Source organism: Gadus morhua, chromosome 9 (assembly GCF_902167405.1).
Source record: "Gadus morhua chromosome 9, gadMor3.0, whole genome shotgun sequence".
Taxonomy (NCBI): domain Eukaryota; kingdom Metazoa; phylum Chordata; class Actinopteri; order Gadiformes; family Gadidae; genus Gadus; species Gadus morhua.
The window spans coordinates 6,657,803-6,679,722 of NC_044056.1; the positions used below are offsets into that span (position 1 = coordinate 6,657,803).

The window sequence follows — 21,920 nt, forward strand, 5'->3', positions numbered from 1 at the left end:
CCTGTCTGAACTGGAAATAATTATGAACAGTAAAAAAAAAGAATGGTTCCCCAGAAAAGGCCAGTTTAGCTGCAAATATAGAAACGCTATATTTCCCTTCAGTTATGTTGTAGTCAATCAGCAGAAACACTCTACATTTACATTTTTGCATTACGCCATCACCTAATTTGTCAGTGTTTAGCACGCGTCTTGTCAGTGTGTCATTACATTGTGCCAATGTGTGCCCTATGGCATGGATTTTTTAGATAGAACGCCATCTGTTTTTTCGGTGTTCTCCGAGTGCCGGAAGAACCCAAATGCTTGTGTTTGTAATGTGGAAACAGCTAGCCCTGGATATTTACATTCCTATCCCTAAAGGCAAGAACGTGTTTGGCAAACTGCGTCTCAGCTCTGGAGTTAAATAAACCGGCATTAAAACGTGGCATGTATCCCCTTTGAACACAAACCTAGGGCTCCCGACCGACCCCTGCATGTATACTGACACACGCAAACAAATCCTTTGAACCTGACCCCCTGTCTGCAGGTGAGGCTGATGCACACTTCCGGGCAATCTCTGTGAGGAAAACAACGGCAATAGCATAGGAGAACGTGTGCATCGCTTTCCTTCTGAATAACTCAACGTCTAATAAGTTGCCATGACAACCAAACTGACTTGACGGGCCTTGCTCTGGGGGAGTTTGTGGCTGAAAAGCCTTACATTTCCTCTGCAATATGTCTGGGAGATGTATTGCACGAGGAAAAACATGCAATGTCAATTCTACGCCCCTTCCTGGAAAGGGTCGAAGATCTCACATGTCGTAACATGTCAGCGTTGGTTCAATATTAATACGAAGGGTGTTAGAGCCACTTAACATGCTCATTGTTATATATTCAATGCAATGCTAGAAGGAATTGCGTTTCTTTCATTTTTTTTCCTGCTTCACTGCTAAGCCGACGCATATTCTGCAATACCTTGAGTTCAATAACTGCTGAGCCTAAGATACGGGCATACCATTCAAATAATGGTTAAGGTTCGGACACCACCCTGGCCTCGGTCAACCAACGGCAAACCTTGACCGAGAGTTACCGCGTACAGGCACTCGTTGAAGCGTGTGAGAAAATGAGCCTCGTTTCAAGGCCATAATCCGCCTGTTAATATGCACTCCATGAACGTAATAACCTGCTACTTGACTCCTGATATCCTTACGACTTGACTCCCATTCAGGGCTTTCTGTTTGACTGTTTAGGGCTTTGGCTATTGCTTGGCTGAGAAGGAAGCCAAAGGAAACCCAAAAAGGCACTGTTCTGCTTCTTTTCATGTGACAGTTTCAACGACTCCCCCGCTGTCTCACACTCTGCCAAAGGAGGACATGAAGAGGAATGAGCAGCCACGTCTTCTGGGCGCTGCCATGGCCAGTCATGTGCGGAAGGAAGGAACACAGGCCATTATTAGTAACAAGCACGCACTCACCCAACAGCAGAAAACAGGGAGAGGTGAACTGAGCCAGAATTGGATTTGAGTCAGTCTCCGTATTTGCTGGCAGCACTAAACGGAATCAAACGGAAGCAACATCCAACTCTACTCAAAGTTATATTCTATCCTCAACACTTCGACAGTGCGGTAGATTCCAAATAGACGACGGACACACATATTTAATTGATTTTTAATAATGGGATTCATTGGCACGTTATCCTGTTGTAGGTAGGCACGCATCCTGACAGCTGAAGGACGTCTCGACGGCAACAACAATGCGAGCCAAGTAGGACAGGGGTTCAAAACCATATACGATGTGCACAAACACAGGCGCAATGATGTCCTGATGCAACCACAAACAAACAAGAGCCCGACACAGTAGGTGGGCGTTACGCTGGCGATCCTGATACTGCCAATACTACCGAACTCAGTGGTGGTAGATCCATGCCAGACAACGAGAGAGCCTGTGGCCCCTCGGACTCCCGGGTCCTGCCTGTTCCTGCCTCTTCTGTTTAATTATGAACATCTAATTAAAATGACCTTCATCTCGCAGGGCTTGCATCACACAAGGCAAACACGTGGCGCACGCGCACACACACACACACACACACACACACACACACACACACACACACACACAAAGCTGACATTTTAATATCGATTTCCACGGCCGCCACGAGAGGGAAAGATCACGACGCTCGCGAGACGCAGGAAACGCGTCGGGATGAGTGGGTGACAAACGACAGGGACACAAAGAGTGGCACGATGTCAAAAGGCCAAAACGTGACATCCCGGGATAAACCGCACAAGGGCTCTGCGTTTTTATTTCCCCCCTATCTGCATCCAGCTGAGAGGCAGAAGCAGCGGGGTGGCAGCGGCCTAAATGCCACGTCTGCCTCACCGGGGCGGGCCGCCGGGGGTGCATTGACAAGCCCACAATGCACTGAGACTCTGCAAGGCCCGTAATAAAAGTACCCAGCCCCAGACAGCAACACAAAAGCAACTGTCATATGCTCACCTAGGCACATCACTGCTCTTTGGACTCTGCGTTTCTGGATGCGCGCGCACGTGCGCGCGTGTGTGTGTGTGCGTGTGTGTGTGTGTGCACTACTTGTCTATATAGATAAGAGAACGCGAGGTACCTGAAGCCGTTTCTCTCCTGCTGAGAGAATCCTCCACAACAGCTGGGTTCTATTCTCTCTCCCCACCCGGCCATCTTCTTTTCAGGAATATTCCCTTTTGTTCAGTCGACTGCCTGTCGTTCTCACTTCATTAGGCCCTGGGAATAAAATAAAGAATGTCATGATGAGCACGCCTGACAACCTGCTGGATAAAGATACAGTAGCTGCTTCTTTCCTGTAATCAAGGCAATAGTGTTTCCTAGCCAGGTGCGTTCCCTAGATTCACACACATTCGCCACGCCATCGATTCGTGTTATTTGTTTATTTCATCAAGTCGAGAAGGACGAATTTGAGAAGGAAGGAATTTTGTAATTACGGAGGGATTATACATTACCTCTGACATTTGCAGAGCATTTTTAGTTTGATGTGTATTAATTACCGAGCGAGGTACTCTTTTTAGCACCTAATCAGCCCGTGGTGGATTAGCCCAGGCTCATGCAAAATGTATTTCATGTTCAGACTGCGTGGAAACAGGCCATGAATAACCAGACAGCCAGATAAAATGCAGACCGATGTTAATATGTTACGCATGCGTTGTACTATTTGCCGCTGTTTAGAGGCATCATGATCAAATGTTAGGCCGTCCGAAATTGCAATGATCCACCATTTATATTATTGATCTTAAAGCGTATTGCAATAAATATTTAAGGGAATTAAGGAAAATCAACAAATTGTAAAGACAATATATTGTAAAACAAGTGCACAAATTACAAGTAATAGTTAGAGGTATGATTTCAAAATCGTTTTACTATCCACCGTATTAAGCCAGTGTCACACGTTTCACTGCGACTGACCTTTTGTAGTGAGAGAATTAAGTTGCAGGGCAGGTCTATTTATACAGCGACATCCCATTGTTCACATGTTAATAACAGCCATTGTCCTACCCTCCTCAAATTTAGAATGCAATGCCTTCACCTCAGATGCCAAAGAAATCAAGGAAGCCTGAGAAAAAGTATTGAGAAAAAGTATTTGACCAATTTTGAAAATTGTCCTTCCTAAACCTCATGCCCCAAGCAGGCTGCAGGCAAATTGCCCCAAACATGAGTTAATGCATTGCAATCATTTGCACCATGAATTGTGAAACACATGGGCAGTAGTCATGACGCAAATGTTTGCTATGTAATTTCCTCGGAAAAAATGTTTGACAGAAGTGTTCCCACCTCTTCTATCACCACGTCAAGTGTGATGAAAGTTACCTTTACAGCCGCGAATACTTAGCAGCATATATACAACTCAGGGGTCATCTTCTCAAAAGGATCACATCTCCAGCATTCTGCTAGCGGGTCCTTTAAATAGAACATAAAACTGCTCAAGAGCGACAGTTAAAGAATGAAGCATGAAGCATTAAGATACAGTACAGTCTACCGAGGTATGCTGTACAGTGTACACAGTATAGTGTGGTACGTTGTACCAAATCATGATGGTTCTCTCAGGAGAATATGTATTCTCGTAGGCTTATCTTTACCTCCTTTATAGCCATCAGCCATGAAGGGAGAGTGGGGTGAGACATAATGAGTACATCATAGAATAATCGTGATGAATGCCTGGTCTTAATTGATCATCTGGGATCTGATTAACTGTACCGGTTATGTCAGCTGCTATGTAGGAGGGACAGGGTTTATGGTAAAGATTGCCTTATGGTGATAATTCAATTTTTATGGAGGTTAGCTTCTTCTTGATCTTCGTCGTATATTGCACGTCAGTATATCATTAATAAAAGAGAGTTTGAGATAAATGAAGCCAGATACCTCCACAAAAGCCTACATAAAAAATAAATGAAAGGAGAGCTGCCTATGCTGCATTTTGAGAGCAGGATTCACTTTTGTTGTTGAATTAAATCCAAACTGAAAGCGCAGACGTAGAACCGAGCACAAAACCCAAATAAAGGAGCAGGAGCTAGACATCTCCGGCTCCAGGAACCAAGAGAATGTGTTATGATTTAGGTGTCAGGAAGACTAGATGACCAGAGCTCCTTACAAGGAATTTCTGAGTGGTTTCAGTGATTCATCGGTCAAGCTTCCTACATTGGTACGATTCATTTTTTCCTGACCGGGTACTATTTGTTCTCCAGGAAGAGGTCAGGGAAATGGTAAACCAGCTGCTGAAAAAGAAAAACGTTTTTGCTCCGAAACCAAAGCTGAATGTCAGAGCCTGTGGTATGGCCGAGTTCGTACAGACCAGAGTGTTCTTTAAAATCGACGCCATGTCCAGCATGACTTGCCTCCCGATTTGAATCCCGTGCATCTTGAGTCACAAATGAAGTCTGAGTCACAAATGAAGCATCACGGCATATCTTGGAGCCTGTACACACTTTGACGTCCAACTAGGGATGGACGGGGTCCACATTCATCATAGCGTCTGCTTAACACTCGACTGAGGCGCCAGCCGTGGCTCAAACAAAACAGGGGTTCAGGGGTTGCAGGTTCAGTTACTGGCTCCTATGTTTGGATGGAGGGAGCAATAAACCTCGAGACGCAACTGGGGTCCAGACCTAATGAATGAACTCACAGGTCTGATAAGGTGGCTGGCAAACAACGCTCCATCTTCTCTGCTTTAATGATCTCCCTTGTGTGCTTTGGCAGCCGTGCTGTGTGAATAAGAATCTGTTTTCAAAGACTCGAAGATACGCAGTTTGACACCGCCAAAATCACCCGGGCAACCATCCATCCAGTCAAATTGTTTAATACGCCAGATGTTGTTTTAATGTAATGTTCGGAAATGTATTGTTTTTTCAGTAGGGTCAGATCCCTTGGTCATAAACTCTTTCCAACTCTGAACTTTAAATATTAAGCTTCTGGCCTTGACTCATTTACCAAAGAGATCAAAGCCCGTTCTCTGGACAGTAGTCTGCCGTCGGGGGGAAAGGCTTTCGGGATGCTCTTTCCCTTGATTTCCCAAAACGCCGGACAAGGAGGAACTCTCCCACGTGACCACGGCCGCAGTTGTTTTAAACGCTATTTGTTGCTCTCTTCAAGACCCTGTTTTGAGCAGTCACATCAAGCCCTCTCACTCTCTGTGGGATTCACAAAGGGAAAGGGAAAACAAAATACTCTCTCAACTGAACAAAGGAATAGGGGGGGGGGGGGGGGGATCTCGCCATCTTTTGAATAACAATGAAGAAATCAATAACGTGGCTGGTTTTCACATTTATAAGTGGCTCTTGGAATATTTTTTCTCGACATTCAAATGCTTTTAGCAAACAAGCTCAACCAATCCAAAAGCATATTAGCAGATAAGGTCAATGCCTTTGGTGTGTCGGGTGCCACTTCACAATCTGCTAGTGCTTCCCGGAGCCACTCAGAGTGGATTAGCGGGTCAATCAACAGCCTTTGATCAACAAACAGGCTTAAAAGTGACAGGACACTCAGTTCCCCAGGGCTAATTATCTTGAGGGTATCACTAGGGCAATGACAATACCAGTGTCAAAGGCTTTAAGCTTTTTTTGTTCCACGTGCATGTGTAGTTTGCACGTGCTGACTGTCACAACAAATGCATTAGATAACAATGTTTTGTTTTGGTGAGGGATTTGTTCCGATGGATCATAATGTGTGCCCAGAGAAGCAGGACCACATTTTCCAGGCAATATTATTTCTGGTTTAGCCTGCTCAAAGTGAAACCAGAAAGGGTTCAATTCCAGACTCACATGACCAATTTAGGGTTATTCCACATTTTCTATGGCGAGAGACAGGTTTCGCATTTTATAACTTTTACAAAGGGAACATTGAGAAAATCACATTAGAACCGATGTTTGGCAAGCCATATCTATAAAAAGTATCTAAATGGTGAGATGATTCCTTTGGAGTGCATGCTAGTCTTTGGAGTCAGAAAACACAACTGTTTACTGTGTCAATAACAATAGAAAAAGTAGGTGTTGAAAAGTGGACATGGACCCAAAAGATACAGTAAAATATCAGGGTACTGAGATGGGTTTAACAACCACTTTCAAATCTCCTGCACACTATTCTAATGTCTAATGGATATCTAATTATGTTAGTCGAATATAATATCCTAATCTGAATTTGATGTAATTTATTGTCTAGAAAAGTCAGTTACTCCGAGCTCTTCGACCGTGCTAATGGATTTGTACGACTTTGGGGAAAAAGGATCAGAAGTCAATTGTCTATTTCCCTTATTCAATCATCATAAGTAGCTTTTTCTATAAGCCTGAATGAAAGTCAAGCTTACAGGTTGAAGAAATGTATTCAAATTGGTTGACATAAAGATATTATTATTTCATTGGAACAATACACAGTCAAGACAATACTATGATTTTTTTTTCTTATCTTATCTTTTTTTTTATATCGTATATCTTTTAGTCTTGCGACCATAATCACACATTTATACTAACGAGTTACACTTGCTTTTAGTACATTCTCCCCTTCAAATTGAGGAAGATTACACAACACAATCATCGAATGCTATCTTTCCCGACTCTTCGAGCACAAACAAGGTGATCTCAAAGGGAAACCAGATGCATACATCCAGCGCCGTTCTGCACCCAGCCTTCAGCTAGGCATAGGGCTGATTGGTGTGCGGTGGTCTTGACCACGTACCCGACCGCCACCTCCGGCTCCGGAGCCCACCGTGATGAAAGGACGGGCTTGGCCTCGCCTGCATGTAGTGGATAAATAATGCAGCCAGAAGGGGCGTGCGCCTGTGGACATCCATGCATGTCAGAGGACACTGAAGGAGAGTGAGGTTCGGAGCCTGCCTCCACAACCATAGAGCCTATCGTCAGTGGGAAGTCGGAGGTATATAGTGCAGCTGTTTGCTACAATAGTGCTTCACTAATACCTTCGTATTCAATAAAGGACAATGTAATCGTTGTTCTATTATTACATATTATATATATTACACATTATTTTTCTTGTTGTAGATGCATGTAGTCTTTAATAAAGAGGTTTATTGTATTTGATACAGGTGTGTATTTTAAATTCGACTTTAAGACGTGTGCAGCCCTTACACCTGAATGGGCCATATGGGGAATAAATGCCTACCTGTCAATCTAATTGGCAGTCACGCACCCGTTTTCATTTCAGGCACCGGGTCGAATTATTTTATGGTTGAAATTAGAACTTGAAACATAAAATCCACTAAGCGCCCTGTCAAACGGGACGCTTGTGACATTTCACCCGCTGATGAGAAGAATAGCCTGCACCGAGGATATTCTCTATCAAATGTCAGACCTTTTTTCACCCTTCATCCCCAGCGTGAATGGGGAGGGCTGCCAGGACTGTGGTCGAAAAGCTCACAGAGGGGCCAACAATAGAATCCAATAAAAAAGATTTTTGTGGAGAAACACTATAAAGAAGCAGCCACAGGTGTTCTCATTTCTAAATCAATACCTATGCAGAAATGAGGCCGCGGATGAGAAATTGATGTGGAAAACAGTGCTCCCCCTTTTCATCTTGACATTTTATTTTGGCGGTTTGCTTTTGGTGCCACCCTTTCTCCCTCTCAAAAAAAAAGAACTAACCGGAATATCCTTTGAAGTAATCACTTTGCAAGGCTAAACCCAATAATGAATCCTGGCCTGTTTTGATTAGCTTGAGGCGCACAGTGCCTCTGGTTGGAGGCGACAGCGTAAGGAACAGGCAGTCACATCTAAAAGTGGACAGTGGGAATCAGGGGGGTGACACATCAGGGACAGACGGCAGGGCTGCAGGCTGAGGACAACATCCTGCTCCCAGGCTAGCATTGTGGATGCGTGGAGCAAAGCTTTAGCTCTAGCTAACCATTAGTTTGGCTGATGCATCTGATGATTTTCGTTTTGAATATATTGATCTGAGTCCTTCAAAAGAGACGACACAGTTAGAGCCCCAAGCGTTGTATTAAATTGGCTGGCTCTGTCCAACATGCAGCAGCAGTGGAAAAAAAATAAGTAATCATTTTCTAATGATGAGGCGGAGGAACGCAACCAAACATTTGCTTATTTGCATTTTTGGTTTGGACATGATAAACGACTAAATGAAAATGTTATGCTAATGTTGGATGTTGTCGTTGGTTAACCAATCATCGATTTCTGCACTAGCAAAAAATAAAAAGTGTATTAAAATACATAGTAAAATACAATATCATAAAAACATAATATGATAATATTTTGTGATACGGCAGAACTGAATAATTTAGAATAGGCTCAGATTATGACATTTGAGAGTCTGTGAATGGGTTCTAAAGGTTATTCTGTATCACTGTATCCTCTCTGAATATAATATATCCTGTGCAGAAATGCACTCATAAAATGACAGGCAGTAGATTAAATGGATGAAAAGCCCTAAGGTTTTTCTCAAAGCTGATGTAACAATTAAATAGATAAGTATAAATTCAGACAAATACATCATTATTCATTTTATTAATTATAATGATAATAATTGCCCGGTAGGCTTGTACATAATTTTGATATGCAATTGTTGTTGCTTTGGCATATTTCGATAACAAGTAGCAGAGAGGAAGAGGAAAGGTGTGCTTGGTTTGTTGCCAACCCTGTTCCAGACCTCATCTTGCACATCGTGGTTATATTTAGCCATTAGTATTGTGTTCTTGTGAAAGTCTTTGTTAACAATCAACCAATATATTATTATGACTAGGTTATTGTCAAGGAGAGCCTTTTGATAATGTAAAGAGCCTGATATAAAACCCAAATATCTTTGGGAACAGTGTGCTTCAATAAACCACATGATTAATTTTGACCCGTTTTTGCCTGCTATGAAATGGCACTAACACAAAGTAATCTAACACACAAAATAAGCAGTTGCAAGGAAGTCTTTTGAGGATTCCCTTTTCCAATCGGATGATGATACAAATGTATATTTCACACTTGGAGTAGATTGCCTTTTATACCTTTCTTATTGGATCATTGCATTACCTAGCTACAAACCATGAGGATGGGCCTTACCCTACTTTACAGTCGACTCATCAAGTCGTTTATACATTATTCACACAGTGATGATCATATTTCAACATTGCCATTCTCACTGTCTAACAGTTTCTTAGCAACTGAAATTACGTACGCGCCTCACTTTACCACACTGTTTACCCTGTAGCGTTTATAATGCAGCACATTGCTTGAGGTAACGCATGGCGTTTCTGTGTGTGGAGTGTCGCGCACAACATGTGAGGTTCGAGGGGCAATGTTGTCAACACATTTTTTTTCCTCGTCGAGGTTAAGCCTCCGAGCTCGAGAAGTCCTTTGCTTGGCTCAAGAGAGCGGAGGTTGCACACACCAGCGGGTGTGGAGAAAACAACTCCAGGGTGCTCGAGTGAGAATACCAAACACCTCTGGCATGCCAGTTTATACTATTCATCCTCCCTACAGCGCCAGCCTGGGCTGTTGGTGTGTCAGCCGCACGCGTGGCAATCTCAGGCAGCCAGGCTGAGTAAGTCAGCCCTGGTCTTAGTCACTTCAGCTCCGGCTCAGAGGGAGGGCACTGCGCCAGTGGAAAAAACAAAAGAGTAACCGCACTGGAAGATGACAGGTTAAGGGGAGGAATGGATGGGAAAGGACCAGTCTGTCTACCAAATGGATTCACTGTAGAGCTTTTCTCGTCACTCGAAACACTTTCTATGTTACGTCTCACATTCACGCATGAGCGAACACGTTCTCACACTGGCCGCCGCGCGATGTGCCAGCTCGACTGGAGCCACGAGGGGATTCAGAGCGTACTCAAGGATACCTCTAAAGTTAAGCCAGGAGGCCAGATGATTCAAAGCAACAACCTTGACTTCCTCGGGAGATACGCCAGTCCCATTTGTTCCCGACGCTGGCCAGAGTGGAGATAACACATCAGAGGGGTTTTGTAGACCGTCGATAAGGTTGCGGCGAGGTGTGTTCAAATGAACACTTTGTTTCTGCTTGAGAAAACACGATAGAGCTGTCCTCTGCCTAATCCGTCTCTGCAGGATCCCTTTCTTCCACGCAAGATATCAAAGCGCCCAAGGGGACATTAATGAGAGTAGAAGCATAAATGTAGGCTACTGTTATGAAGTGTCTCCTTTTACATCCTCCCTGTTCCTCTTTGTTCCCAAAGAAACATTTTCTCTCTTTTTTCCTCCCTCTCTCTGGCAATGCTCGCGTTACTTGGAAAATTTGAAGAAAATCGAAAGAAAGTGAGCTGCAAGTTTTATGAATTTGTTATTTATTCAGCAATGTAATGCCTTTTCTCCATTCTGGTAGAATTGTTTCTGCACGTCATGGATCAGATCAGAGAACCTAAGCCAGGGACAAGCATCTGGAATGATCCTCTAAGAAACCAACACCTATCTTACTAGAAGTAATCAGCGTAAACCCTTTGCGTTTATAATAGCACGTTCCAAGGCACTCAAAGTCCTTAACGTGGGGAGTGTGGGAGAAATCACACCTTACCCACAGCCGCTGTGTAGCATCCACCTGTGTGATGCACAGCAGGCACTTGGCGCCAGAAAGCTCCCCGCATACTGAATTTTAGAGTGGAGAGGAAATAAAACCATCAAACAGAATAGAAAGTGAAACAGAGACCAGGGTATGATTAGAATTCCGTGTGGGTACCAGAGAAAGGTTTGCAAGGTGACGTGCCATGGGATCCTCAGTGACCACAAGAGATCAAGACTTAAGTTTGACACCTCAAACGAAACTTGGCACCTCAAACGAATGACAGTGCTGTTTTTTCACAGGACAGTCTCCGGCCTGGGGCACATGCGATACAGCCGACCAGAGGGCGGAGGAGCACCCCCTACTGGCCCTTCAACACCTCTACCAGCGCCATCTGGTCTCAGATCTAAGGACAGACCAGGCCAACCCTGCTTAGCCTCCAGAGAAACTGGGAGTGCTTGGCAGGGAGCATTGGTGCTGGCAGCAGACCCATTCGCTTACTATTACTGATCCATCAAAATGAACATGACACTCAGTTTATCCAGGAAGCTTTGCTCAAGTGGCACATGAAGCTAAAGATTCCTTTTGTCTTTTTGTTGCCTCTCCCATCGGTGCCCTACAGGGTGCCTTCAGAGCCTCACAAAAAGGGTCATTTTCAGAGAATGGTTTCATTTCCCTGAGTGGCGGCCATCAAGTACTGTGTAACAACGTAACAACGGATCTCAATTGTTGTTTCACAAATCGGGTGGTTGTGTTGACTGGTTCCCTATTGGGGCCCTTCCCAGACGGTACTGTATAAACAAAAGTAGTGAGATTCAATTTCAAATTAATGAGGGACAAGGTTATATGCAGCAAGATGTTATAACAGCTGCTGGATTGCTTGACCTGCATTTTAGGCTTTGATATCAATCGCTATCCGACACATTTTAAGGGCTGCCTGTGGTGCTCTTGTTGTATCATTAAGAAAGTAACAAGTTTAACATTTAATTTTTCAACAGAGTCCCACTTTTTCTGTCCAGACGGATTAATAAATAATGAACAGATCTGTCATTTGAAACCATTTTGATCTACTCCATTCAGAACTTGGTGATGGAGGAGGAATCTACAATGTACAGGTCATAGCTCACAGTTAAACCTGGAGCCCAGTAATACCAAAGTCCTCGCCTGCTGACCAACGAATGGCACCACAGGGCTCAGCATTTATATTCAAATGGTCTTATTCAAAAGAAAAGAAGAAGTCATTAAATATGAATAGGTCTGGAGATTGCATCTCGCCCTCCAGTATTTAGCATTTTTCTTTGGGGCATGATTTAGGATAGACTTATATGACCAGTAATCGAGTTTGCGTGAAATATAGTGAAATATATATATATATATAATGCACATATAAAATATACATTTTATATAATAAGGCAAGATTTAAGACTTCAAATTGATGGATTTACAAACAGTGGAACATAGATAATAAATTAATGGCTTAATAAAATGGCGTTAGATACAAACCTGTATCTATCCTTTTATATAATATCCAAAACTTGTGGGTAAAGGTAAACTTAACTCGTGTGTGTATGTTTTTGTGCACGTGCGGTAACAATGTGATCATTTGAGGATCTTCAACTTGTTTCTCTGCTAAACCGAGTTCCACTCTATGTTGTACGGTAACCTGAATCTATCAGCAGAAAATAAGACTTCTCATAAAATCTCACAATAATGAGTGCAGATCGATGTGTATGTGTGTGTCTGACACGCTAGGTTCTTCCAGGGTGGCTGATGAAGAATAATATATAAGTATACTGTCAAAGATCATATGCCTTAAAACTAGAACCCAATCAAACTTGTGTAACGTGTAGTTGTGTCCTCAAAGCAAATGGGGGGTTTGGATTTTCCTTTAAATTGCCTTTCTGTCATGTATCAGTCAAACAAAAGATTCCTGGTCGGTGTGCCAGTCTCCCCTAGGTATCTCCTCCCCACCTGTTGTTTAACCCACAGAGGGGGATTGGCAGTTTGGGATTGGCTTTTTCAAATCATGGTAACCAAGTAGGAGGGCGGTTTCAGATTTTCTGATTGTACAACCCAGAGAACAGGTAACGATTAGGAGACCTCCGATAGGACCGCCCTTGTCATATGTTTTCAAACTTTTGTACAAGAGCAATTAAGAAGAGTTCTTGTAGCAGGATGGTGGTTGGGGAATCCTGCGAGGGCCCACAAATGAAAGATGGCTTTGCGTCTTGGTTCTGTGCTATGTTTGGAACAAAGGACTCCACCTAGATCAAGATCTTGCTGGCCTGTGCTGGGTGCTCACCAGGTGGAATGAAGCTCTGGCTGGCTGGGGATTTGTCATGGACGTTGCCCATGTATTCTCGCCTCATCACTCCCAGCTCTGTGGGTTTGTGTTTGTGTCTGTGTGTGCGTGCGTGCGTCTGTGTGTGTGTGTGTATGTCTGTCTGGTGGTCTGGATTAACCCTTATCAGCTTAAACTAATAATAAGTACCAGTGGTTGAAGTGGTGGAACGTTACGAATGAAATCCAATAAAAGAGCTTCTTTACAGCCAGCTGCAGCTCCCTGCTTCTGGGTTCTGAAATGACTTCCTAGCCCTCGAAGGTCAGCTGACATACTCGTATCTCACTGTGCCTTGGTAACCAAATTCTATGACCTGCACTATATATCATTTCACGCAGGGCTCTATGTCTTTTCAGGTTAACCTTTATTCCAAACCTCTTCACACTTCAGTAGGGACTGTATAAAGGCCAAAAGGAAGAAACACACTGTATATATATTACAGAAACATGTAGAGCGACAAAAGGGAAAAACACTTTAGATTACACTTAAACCTAGTCGAGGATTTTCTTTGGTTGATCTACAGCGTCCTATCCCAGATCAGCAATAATAATAATACGGACTGACAACCTCTCTAGGTTATTTCCTGTTTCTGAAGGATATCTCGCTTGGCGATCATGAAAAAATACGGTTAATTAACCATACAGACGATGTGTAAGAACACTTTCCTCTCAGGCGACGAGAAAAAGGATCCCACCATAAGTCCTATAGGATCCAATGTATTCATTCAAACTGAAAGAAGACTTACTCTCTAGATAGGGGTACAAACTGTGATATAAAAATATCCTCCACTCACAGGCCACAGATAATTAAATATCCCCTCTGAGTGGTTGAAATTGCATTTCGAAGCGCAAGGCCGATTAGACCATGCAAACAATGACGTCCTCCTTCTGAGCTCTTTCACTGGAATGGATGTGCACTTCTGCACGCCTTTTCACATACTAGCGCTGGGTAGACTGAACGATAAATAAATAAGAGGCACATTATTAATCCCGTACGGGAATTTAGAGAGGCTCAATCATGAAGACAGATGCAGGAAGATGAATATAGGAGTTTTTTTCACGGTATGATGACAAATCCACAAAGATACTGGGATTAGGGATGCGGAAATAGACTTGCTGCACCACAACCATGTTAGATCCACTGTGATATTGCCAACATACCTAGTGGACAAGTTCAATGGCCAATCGAATCGAATGGGCCTTCGGTGGAAGCTGAATGAGTGGCACAATGCAGCAGAATCACAACAGTAAATCTCCCTCCACCTCTCAACTCAGGTCCCATCTGCAGCGACTGGACTATGTCAAGATACCCCTGCGACAAATTCCTCTGGCTTAGCCCCCGGAAAAGGGCACCCTGCACTTTATATTGGCCCACCACCAAAGACCAAACACTAAAACTCCTTCAAGCAATACGTATGGGAACACTGGACCCTGAGCCTCCAGTCGTTACAGGCAGTATTTCAGTGCATGACTACAGACGGGGACCGAAGGGGACTTGGACGAGGCTATAGGCTGAATGCCCTTGAAACATTGTTAACCAAATGAGGTAATGACTTTAAGTTAATCACATACAGCGGCACACACACACACGCACACATGCACGCACACAAACACACACACACACACACACACACACACACACACACACACACACACACACACACACACACACACACACACACACACACACACACACACACACACACACACACACACACACAAAAACCCGAGAAGTTTTCTGTCTCTGGTTCAACTGCTTGAAGAAAAAAAACGTGCATGGTTTGTTTAATTAGACGGCTTGACCACACGGGGGGACCACTCAAAAGGCATCGTAATATAATTTGACGGGAGATAATGGGGTCTCCTGGTACATCTTTAGCCTTTTCGAGTATTGGCTACATGCGGCTTGGCCCATTTAAAACGGAAGAGGCAAATAAACTTGGTGGTTCTCAGTACCAAGGGTAAGGGCTTCTTCACACTGGGGACTTTCTCCTATTCTCGGGGGTAATTAGAGGAGGGCCTCTTGTGCATCCTTTTGTGCTCAATCAGGATGTGAATTTTTGCATGAGGCCAAAGCAACAGGGCTTGACTTTTCTGTCTGCGGATGAAGCCCCGGATTCATTATCACGGTCATACATGGCACAATAAAGCACAGTTTGATCACGCTCGGTAAATAAGATACACACAGACTGTTCTTGGGGCTGATCTATCTACCTGCAAACACACTGTGCCCAGTTGCGAGCACATTTACTTTGTGAGTGGGTGCATGTCTTGAAGGTCTGTGCGCCGCCGGAAATGCATTCCACCAAGAAATCCAATTAAAAGCGGCGGGATCCTAGAGGAAAAGCAAGGGAGCCTGATCTATTTGAGCAACACCCCTGCTCTGAGCCACCAACCCCCGCTACCCCTCACCCTTCTCCTCCTTCTCCTCCCCGCTGTCTGGCGCTCCGCTCATAGAGTGCCAGTGGAATAGTATAGTCCCATTTCTCCCTGACAACCTTTGAGCTCTCTCTCTCTCTCTCTCTCTCTCTCTCTCTCTCTCTCTCTCTCTCTCTCTCTCTCTCGCGCTCTCTCGCGCTCTCTCGCGCTCTCTCGCGCTCTCTCGCGCTCTCTCGCGCACATGCGTGCACACATGCAAGCACACACAGATGAACAAAACCTAATCACACACTACACACACAATGTCTTATTCTGTGGTTTTGACTTCAGTCTAGATCTGCAATTCACTGGGGATGAGCGCAGCTGCACACTAGGACTAACCCATCAAGGTTCTGTGTACATTATGGCCAGGCGATTGGTGAAGGCCCATCGTTCCTTTCAGATTTGTTAGATCTGCCAATTGACTGGAAGGGACAGGTACAGCGGGGGGGGGGGGGGGGGGGGGGGGGGGGGGTGAAAAAGATAAATAAGATGGAAGAAAAAGAGACAAACGACGTCTCCCTACAGGGACGACAGGGTAATTCAGGAGCAAACGATGTGTCAGGATGTCACGGGCTAACTACAAATTGGGGGCGCCCCCTCTCATACCCGTCCAAGATTTTAAAAAAAAACCTGCTGACATTGAAGAACAGGGCAGAAGGGATTAATTGAGGATGTTGAAAAAGTCGATCCAGTTATGAACATTCCTCGATGCCATGTGATGACCAAATATCCTGTTTTCTGACTGAATGAGTAGCTGTAGCGCAGCCCGTTGTTTGGGGGGGGGGGGGGTACTGTACTATCTTCCAGGGGACCTCAGAGATTTAAGTTTATATTTTGGGATGCATGCGTTAAGGCAGTGATGCAGGATTCTTTTAAGATAATTAGTTATGGCATTGCACGTATAAAGTGTAAAGTAAGAGGAGAACCAGTTTCGAAAATAGTGAGTACATTCACACTTGTCCTAAAGGACTGATTTCTGATTTCCATGGATTTACGGCCTGGTTTCCATGGCAAACGGGTTACCTAGGAAATAGCCTATTGACATGTTCGGACTCTTTGGGCTTTGCATATGATCTGCATTCTGGCTTTTGGAAAAAAAGAGTTAATCAATGGCTGCTTTTAAGTTCAGGGACCAACCACTCCATTAGGTGGGAGATGGTAAAATTATTTCCTAATGTTGAAGAAGCACTGGGTCATATGCAGGTCATCCGACCACACACAGGATTATACAACCACTACACAATGAGGGCCGATGGATTCCTGTTTCAATGGACCCTGGAATTCCAGAGGTCATATACGATTAAGATTACAAAAAGGCAAATAAATATAATTTATTAAAGTAAATTAATAAAGATGCAGTTTCAAGACGGGGTGCTTATTGTAGACAATAAGGTATACTGATAAACTGAGCACATGATACATTTGAAATAATATATAGCACAGTTGCAAAAGCAATGGTAGCCTTACGTTCCCCTTACAGAGTACTTTAGACCTAGCTGTAGTAGCTAGTTCCCCCTCAAACATCTTATGTATTCAGAGGGCATGTCTAATCAGAAGCCAAGAATAGTGTCTCTCTCACAAATCACATTTCATTGCATCGCATCTGACTAATAGAGAGCGAGGAAGAGGTGCAGTTTTCATCATCACTATCGTAGAGAGAGGGGAGGCTGTGTACCCCGACACCTGATGAGAAGACAGACTGATTACAGCCCGTACCCTCCTGACAGCACAACACCCCCATGTCTCGCCCTAATCAGAGATCAGCGAAATTACACTTCTCTACGGCAGGTACACAAGATGGTTGGGCTACAGCTAACAAACCAGACATGCTAATGCCTGATCAAAATAAACTTAACAGTTTACAAAATGATGACCATTTGATGTTTACAGTTACAGCAATCATATTCTCACTTTTAAATGACTACACTTAACTTTGAATATGATTGTTGCATTTGTAGATAGGCTTTACTAGATTATTACTTGTATCATAATGTAAATGAGCTAACTTGATAAATATCAATAATAAGTCCACGGGTGACATCTAGTGGCCATGTCTGTACCCTCTGCCCGTCTCATCACCATGGGGCACAGAACATTCAGCCGCTCTGCTCCCCGTCTCTGGAATGCTTTACCACCCGAACTCAGAATCATCACTTCATTTCCACTTTTCAAATCACATCTCAAAACCCATCTGTTCAAAACTGCCTATTCCACCTGATGCCAATTACTATGTCTGTGTTGCAACAACTTTCCTTTCTTTCTATACATTTTTTTTTTTTTTCTAATTGTGTTCCTCTCAAATGACTTTTGTGTACCTCTGTACGGTGTCCTTGAGTGCCGAGAAAGGCACTCATAAATACAATTATTATTATTATTATTATGCAAATACACTGGGCAAAAAAAAACAAGGTAGCCTACTAGAAAACGAGTTCTAACAATTCACAACAAACAATGTTTTATTATAAGTTTTAAGCATTGACTAAAGATCAGTTTACAAATAAATCTGCAGTGCTTTGTGGGATGAAATGAAAACATGAATTGAGTAGGCTAGCGTAAGGAAGCATATACCGTATATGGAAGCATATATGTAGCAATATTCAAATGGCAATGAAATTCAATAAGTCTTTACATTATGCAATTGACAATTCATTAAGCAATTTAATAATGTAATTTGTAAATACGTTATTCAAAGTGTATTTTAACATGCAAAGTGACAATGAAATCCTCAATAAAATTTGCAAAAGTTATAACAATAAATATAGAATAACATTTTGTCAAATGCGAAATTCAAAATACATTTCAATCCGTTTTGCAAAATCTTTTGCAGATTTGCGGATTGAAATGTAATTCGAATTACGCAACACACTGAGCGTGGCGAAGTCCATTACAATCGGGGACGCTATAGCTTTTCAGTTTGTATTTGTACTTTTTCAAAAATATAGTGGTCAAGTAGGTCAAACAGAAATAGATAACTCGAATTATCGGAATACACTCAGTAATCCAACACAAATTACTGTTCAAAGAAATTATTTTGAACATATTATCAGTCTCCTTAGAAACTGTCAAAAATTGCCATCGCCGACTATATTGCAAGTCGTCTTTGGCGGGGTATTGGGTAAAGTTTTCAACTAGCAATAATCGCGCCTCAGTTGGACCTCATAGGCTACGATACTGCCGCTGCGCAAAGATAACGATAGAATGATTGACAGAGTTTGTTTGTTTTTCACTACAACCTCATGGACAAGGGTATGTCATGCCGACGTTTCTGAACATTTGATCATCAGCACTAGTTTAGGTTAGTACAGCACATCATGTAGCAGTTTTTAAGACATATTGCTTCACATTTGTTAAATATGTCAACATTTGTTGAATGAAACAAACTTGATACAACCTGGGATCTACACTGTAGATTCTACATTACATTGTGGGACGAAATCACAACATGAAGTGAGTTGACTAGCGCCCATGTCATTAGCATGGAAAACACTCGCTTACTTAATAAAACCTTGGTGTTATTACTGATACTTTATGCAAGCAGTGCCTGTAGTATAGTGGTCAAGTAGGTCAAACAGACAGATAATATGAAATTAGGAATAATACGCTCAGTCATCAAGCACAAATTACTGTACAAATTGAAGGATAATTTATTTTGAACATATTATCAGTCTCCTTAGAAACTGTCAAAAAATTGCCATCTCCGACTATATTGCAAGTCGTCTTTGACGGGGTATTGGGTAAAGTTTTCAACTAGCAATAATCGCGCCTCAGTTAGACCTCATAGGCTACGATACTGCCGCTGCGCAAAGATAAAGATAGAATGATTGACAGAGTGTGTTTGTTTTTCACTACAACCTCATGGACAAGGGTATGTCATGCCGACGTTTCTGAACATTTGATCATCAGCACTAGTTTAGGTTAGTACAGCACATCATGTAGCAGTTTTTAAGACATATTGCTTCACATTTGTTAAATATGTCAACATTTGTTGAATGAAACAAACTTGATACAACCTGGGATCTACACTGTAGATTCTACATTACATTGTGGGACGAAATCACAACATGAAGTGAGTTGACTAGCGCCCATGTCATTAGCATGGAAAACACTCGCTTACTTAATAAAACCTTGGTGTTATTACTGATACTTTATGCAAGCAGTGCCTGTAGTATAGTGGTCAAGTAGGTCAAACAGACAGATAATATGAAATTAGGAATAATACGCTCAGTCATCAAGCACAAATTGCTGTACAAATTGAGGGATAATTTACTTTGAACATATTATCAGTCTCCTTAAAAACTGTCAAAAATTGCCATCGCCGACTATATTGCAAGTCGTCTTTGGCGGGGTATTGGGTAAAGTTTTCAACTAGCAATAATCGCGCCTCAGTTTGACCTCATAGGCTACGATACTGCCGCTGCGCAAAGATAACGATAGAATGATTGACAGAGTTTATTTGTTTTTCACTACAACCTCTTGGACAAGGGTATATTATGCCGACGTTTCTGAACATTTGATCATCAGCACTAGTTTAGGTTCGTACAGCACATTGTGTAGCAGTTTTTAAGTCATATTGTTTCACATTTGTTAAATATGTCAACATTTGTTGAATGAAACAAACTTGAAACAAACTTGATACAACCTGGGATCTACACTGTAGATTCTACATTGCATTGTGGGACGAAATCACAACATGAAGTGAGTAGACTAGCGCCCATGTCATTAGCATGGAAAACACTCGCTTACTTAATAAAACCTTGGTGTTATTACTGATACTTTACGCAAACAGTGCCTGTAGTATAGTGGTCAAGCAGGGCAAACAGACAGATAATATGAAATTAGGACTAATACGCTCAGCCATCAAGCACAAATTGCTGTACAATTTGAAGGATAATTTATTTTGAACATATTATCAGTCTGCTTAGAAACTGTCAAAAATTGCCATCGCCGACTATATTGCAAGTCGTCTTTGGCGGGGTATTCGGTAAAGTTTTCAACTAGCAATAATCGCGCCTCAGTTAGACCTCATAGGCTACGATACTGCCGCTGCGCAAAGATAACGATTGAATGATTGACAGAGTTTGTTTGTTTTTCACTACAACCTCTTGGACAAGGGTATGTCATGCCGACGTTTCTGAACATTTGATCATCAGCACTAGTTTAGGTTAGTACAGCACATAATGTAGGCCTAGCAGTTTTTAAGTCATATTGTTTCACATTTGTTAAATATGTCAACATTTGTTGAATGAAACAAACTTGAAACAAACTTGATGCAACCTGGGATCTACACCGTAGATTCTACATTGCATTGTGGGACGAAATCACAACATGAAGTGAGTAGACTAGCGCCCATGTCATTAGCATGGAAAACACTCGCTTACTTAATAAAACCTTGGTGTTATTACTGATACTTTACGCAAGCAGTGCCGGTAGTATAGTGGTCAAGTAGGTCAAACAGACAGATAATATGAAATTAGGAATAGTACGCTCGGTAGTCAAACACAAATTGCTGTACAAATTGAGGGATGATTTATTTCGAACATATTATCAGTCTCCTTAGAAACTGCCAAAAATTGCCATCGCCGACTATATTGCAAGTCGTCTTTGGCGGGGTATTGGGTAAAGTTTTCAACTAGCAATAATCACGCCTCAGTTAGACCTCATAGGCTACGATACTGCCGCTGCGCAAAGATAACGATAGAATGATTGACAGAGTTTGTTTGTTTTTCACTACAACCTCTTGGACAAGGGTATGTCATGCCGACGTTTCTGAACATTTGATCATCAGCACTAGTTTAGGTTAGTACAGCACATAATGTAGGCCTAGCAGTTTTTAAGTCATATTGTTTCACATTTGTTAAATATGTCAACATTTGTTGAATGAAACAAACTTGAAACAAACTTGATACAACCTGGGATCTACACTGTAGATTCTACATTGCATTGTGGGACGAAATCACAACATGAAGTGAGTAGACTAGCGCCCATGTCATTAGCATGGAAAACACTCGCTTACTTAATAAAACCTTGGTGTTATTACTGATACTTTACGCAAACAGTGCCTGTAGTATAGTGGTCAAGCAGGGCAAACAGACAGATAATATGAAATTAGGAATAATACGCTCAGCCATCAAGCACAAATTGCTGTACAAATTGAAGGATAATTTATTTTGAACATATT

At 42.5% G+C, this 21,920-nt stretch overlaps 5 non-coding genes across 5 annotated transcripts; all 5 read right to left on the reverse strand.

Moving 5' to 3' along the window:
* Nucleotides 1–18,789: 18,789 nt before the first annotated feature.
* On the reverse strand, nucleotides 18,790–18,931 carry LOC115551639 (U4 spliceosomal RNA). Its single transcript, XR_003978133.1, has one exon. It is a non-coding gene; the product is annotated as a U4 spliceosomal RNA (small nuclear RNA).
* Nucleotides 18,932–19,407: 476 nt separating this feature from the next.
* On the reverse strand, nucleotides 19,408–19,550 carry LOC115551672 (U4 spliceosomal RNA). The gene has a single exon (XR_003978171.1). It is a non-coding gene; the product is annotated as a U4 spliceosomal RNA (small nuclear RNA).
* A 476-nt stretch (nucleotides 19,551–20,026) lies between these two features.
* On the reverse strand, nucleotides 20,027–20,168 carry LOC115551643 (U4 spliceosomal RNA). Its single transcript, XR_003978138.1, has one exon. It is a non-coding gene; the product is annotated as a U4 spliceosomal RNA (small nuclear RNA).
* Nucleotides 20,169–20,655: 487 nt separating this feature from the next.
* On the reverse strand, nucleotides 20,656–20,797 carry LOC115551670 (U4 spliceosomal RNA). Its single transcript, XR_003978168.1, has one exon. It is a non-coding gene; the product is annotated as a U4 spliceosomal RNA (small nuclear RNA).
* Nucleotides 20,798–21,290: 493 nt separating this feature from the next.
* LOC115551640 (U4 spliceosomal RNA) lies at nucleotides 21,291–21,432 on the reverse strand. The gene has a single exon (XR_003978135.1). It is a non-coding gene; the product is annotated as a U4 spliceosomal RNA (small nuclear RNA).
* Nucleotides 21,433–21,920: the final 488 nt, after the last annotated feature.